Genomic DNA, 4,542 nt, shown 5'->3' with positions numbered 1-4,542 from the left:
CGTGTGTGTGTGTGTGTGTGTGTGTGTGTGTGTGTGTGTGTGTGTTTGTGTGTGTACTGTACGTATTTGGACAAAACATTACCGTAAAACAGACTTTATTTTCCTATGGAGAAAAACATTCTCTATAATTAATATAATTGTAACTTGTGCTTAATAAGTAATCTCTCACTAATTATGTTTATGACATTTTGAAGAGAAAGACATGCGGATCCTGTTGAGTAGCTAATTAGCAATAAAACCGGTCGGTTACATCCTGGTTCCTTGCTACCGGAAAACGTGTTCATTGGACCACACCTTACCTACAGGGAACTAAATACATACAGATATGTGACCCTACATTTATTCATTCATAACTCGCGTATTTTTTAGTACTCTAGAACACAGACACACACAAACATGTACGCATACATACACCACATACATAGGCTGGACATCGTTGTTCGGGATTGACAACAAAAGATATGTACCGCCATAGGGTCAGCTGTCCTGCTGATGTGAATATCGATTTGGAAATTGAAGAGAAAGCAGATAACTACGGGCAGCTGCTTGGAAACCTCTTCTTTATCTGGATTACAGATTTACATTTATACAAACAATAATTGGCATACTTGGTTTTGTAAGTAAATGCTTAACTGTCAATTTGGATAAGCTTGGAGTTTCAGAAAAAGAAATCAACTGATTCGCACATTACAAATATAATCTGTAAGCGGAACAGTGAAAATATGCAAGACTTTTCTCGGGTTTAAAGTATGACGTTGTTTTCATTATCTACATTCCAAAGATGGAGCTTTTTATCTTCGTTGGAAACCAGTTCCTTCCTTTTCAGAAGAATCTAAATGATTAAAATACAGAAAAGAACATACATGGTGGAAGTCAACTCGAAGTCGAGGTATGACCATTTGCCAAACGCAGTAAATACGTGTAAACGTTCGGAGATTCCAATAAGCTTCAGTGCATGATTTCTTTGGGCAGATAAAGTGTTGCGCAGGACTGAACCAACTTTTCAACATCTTGTAATAGCTCTGCTTGTTCCTCCGTTAATTAGCCCGTCATTGCATTGTTCTTGAGCAAAGCACTTCTTTTTACGTTGCCTCAGTCCACCCAGCTGGCAAAAGTGAGGAATCCTGCGATGGACCGGCGTACCATCCAAGGGCAGGAGAATATACATGCTACCACAGAACCCAAGAAACCGGCCAGTTCACCCCACGACTCGTGAAGGACCTTTATAATGGTCTTTTTTTGGTGTTTATCTTCGTGTGCTCCAACAGAAAGAGCTAGCATGAATATTTGTATGTATATATGAACAATGTCAACAAAAATGATATCTGAAAATATCAACAGGAACGCAACAACGATAGCGACATTCTGAGCAACCAGAATCAACAATAACAACAATATCATCATTACCACCACCACCACCATCATCATCATCATCATCATCAACATCATTATCATCATCATCACCTTCATCAACAGCAACAAAACATAGACATGCAAACACACACGCGCGTGCGCAGATGTAGAAACATACCCACACGCGTGCGCAGATGTAGAAACATACCCACACGCGCCTGCATCCAACATAACACAACTAACCGTAACAACTACAATTGTTGTATTTTCAATTGTTTTGAAGCCAAATTGAAAATTAAAAAATGAAAGAATATTACTATGGAAGATTTTCTATTCAATTCGTGTTTTCATTGGCACAAAAAAAGAAATAATAATAATAATAATAGGAGATCGACAAGAAACAATAAATCATATTATCTCTGGCTGCCCAGTCCTGGCTAAGAAGGAATATATTCACAGACACGACAGAGCTGGGACCTATATACACTGGAAGCTATGCCAACATTATGGAATAACAACAGAAAAAAGATGGTATAAACACACGCCAGAAAAGGTCACAGAAAACGAGAAAGCAACCATACTCTGGGATATGCCAATACACACAGATAGAGAAATTAAGGCAAATAGACCAGATATAGTTGTCAAAGATCATGAAGAAAAAAAATGCTTTCTAATTGATGTATCAATACCAGCAGATGACAACGTTTCTCTAAAAGAAATGGAAAAACTTTCAAAATACAAAGACCTGGAAATAGAGATAACTCGAATGTGGAATCTAAAAACAGAAACAATTCCTATCATAGTAGGTGCCTTAGGTATAATAAAAAAATATTCAGACAAATACATAACAAAAATAGCAGGACTTACAAATATATATAACATACAGAAAATTGCACTACTGGGTACTGCACACATTCTACGCAAAACACTTTCAATACAGTAAACATAAGAGCACCACAGCAAACCACAGAACATACCCACGGCGCACAGAGCTGTGCTCGGTAGTGAAGTGAAAGCACGTTATAAAAATAAAACTACTGAACAATAATAATAATAATAATAATAATAATAATAATAATAATAATAATAATAATAATAATATTAATAACACGTAAAAAATAAACTACCTAAGAATAAAAAAAAAACACAAAATAAAAATATCGTTCGATGTTTAATTAAATTAATTGATTGTACCCGGCTGACTTAATTACATAATTACACACCTTACTATTCCAACATGTATATACGTATGCACAAACGCACGATCTCATAAACACACATTCACACACGTGTGTCATGATGTTCTATGTGAAAGCTTATTTGTGTGGGGTTTTTTTTACCAGCGAGTGTGGTCTGTCGTATGATATATTCAATCCCATTCGTACGAGGAATGACGTCATATTGAAAGAACTATTCATTGCTTAATCGTTATGGTAGCCCAGTGTTGGGATATCCTATATAAAGAAGAAGAAAAAAGAGAACAAAATGAAAAGGAAGTAATCTTATGTAGCACCGAAAGCTTACATGGTTTACAATGTTTTCTGGAGCGTGACACATGACTCAACACTATTATCGGTTAAAGATTGGGACATAATATAAATAAACACAGACTTGCATCTATTCAAACAAGAACATTACAACAAAACTGCGTGATGAAAATGTCAGAGGTGGCATGCAGATAACCATCTAACTTGGTAGACATTTGCATTCCGTCTTCATTCTTCTCTTCCGTTTTTATTTTGACATGCGCATTGCGTTTTTATTCTTCTCTTCCGTTTTACTAATCCAGCATGCACAAGCGCGTTGCATCTTTATACGTTTCTTTCCGGTTCCTATACATCACAACCATCTTACGTTCGTGTGGAGCGCTTCACGCACCGATGGTTGCGAAAAGAAACCTGAAATACAGGTGGTTCTCTTGTCGTTTCAACCTCTGTTGCTCCACAGGTTTTATAGCTGATTTCGCTGAAAATTGGGTTCAGCGCTGTGCAAACAGTTTATGGACCCAAATCTTGAGTCAATGAAACAATATTTCTTTATTCTCACCACAGCACAAATCTGAACAACTGGATTAAATTTGAATATTATTATGCTAAATCAACAGTTTTGTAATATTTTGGTAATGTTGTTGTTGGTACTCCGTCGCTTACGACGTCGAGGGTTCCAGTTGATCCGATCAACGGAACAGCTTGCTCGTGAAATTAACATGCAAGTGGCTGAGCACTCCACAGACACGTTTACCCTTAACGTAGTTCTCGGGGATATTCAGCGTGACACAGTGTGACAAGGCTGGCCCCTTGAAATATAGGTACGACACAAACAGGAAGAAAGAGTGAGAGAAAGTCGTGGTGAAAGAGTACAGCAGGGTTCGCCACCCGTCCCCTGCCGGAGCCTCGTGGAGCTTTAGGTGTTTTCGCTCAATAAACACTCACAACGCCCGGTCTGGGAATCGAAACCGCGATCCTATGACCGCGAGTCCGCTGCTCTAACCACTGGGCCATTGCACCTCCACATTTTGGTAATAGATTTGCTTTATTTGTCAAGTTACAACAAAAGCGAAGAGGAGAGGCCATCATGTTGTCACCTTTCTGGCAGTTCGTTGCTCCTATACTAATACCAGTTCTTGCCCTTCGAAGTGAAGAACTCTTTCATTGAAACTTCCACCTCCTCTTGATTGATGAAGCGTCGCGAGCGCAGGAAGTGAGCCATGGATCGATACAAGACCAAAGTATGGTGCTTCGAGTATGGCATCATAACCAGACTTCAGTGGCCATTCTTTGTTTCATGACTTTATTATGCTTCAGGTGCAGGCAACGGACATTAACTTCTCATTCTTATCATGCGCTGCAATCTCAGAGGTCCGAAGATTAACGGAAAGTATTTTTGAAGCAAGAACTAAACCCAATGTTATGAAACCCAGAAATACCTCAAACACTAAACGTTTTTCGTAAACACGCATGCGCTCGCACACTCTTTTACTTGTTTCAGTCATTTGACTGCGGCCATGCTGGAGCACCGCCTTTAGTCGAGCTAATCGACCCCAGGATTTATTCTTTGTAAGCCTAGTACTTATTCTATTGGTCTCTTTTTGCCGAACCGCTAGGTTATGGGGACGTAAACACACCAGCATCGGTTGTCAATCGATGGTGGGGGGACAAACACAGACACACACACACACACACACACACA

This window comes from Octopus bimaculoides, chromosome 19 (genome assembly GCF_001194135.2).
Source record: "Octopus bimaculoides isolate UCB-OBI-ISO-001 chromosome 19, ASM119413v2, whole genome shotgun sequence".
In the NCBI taxonomy this organism is placed as follows: Eukaryota; Metazoa; Mollusca; class Cephalopoda; order Octopoda; family Octopodidae; genus Octopus; species Octopus bimaculoides.
This window is presented reverse-complemented; position numbering follows the sequence as displayed.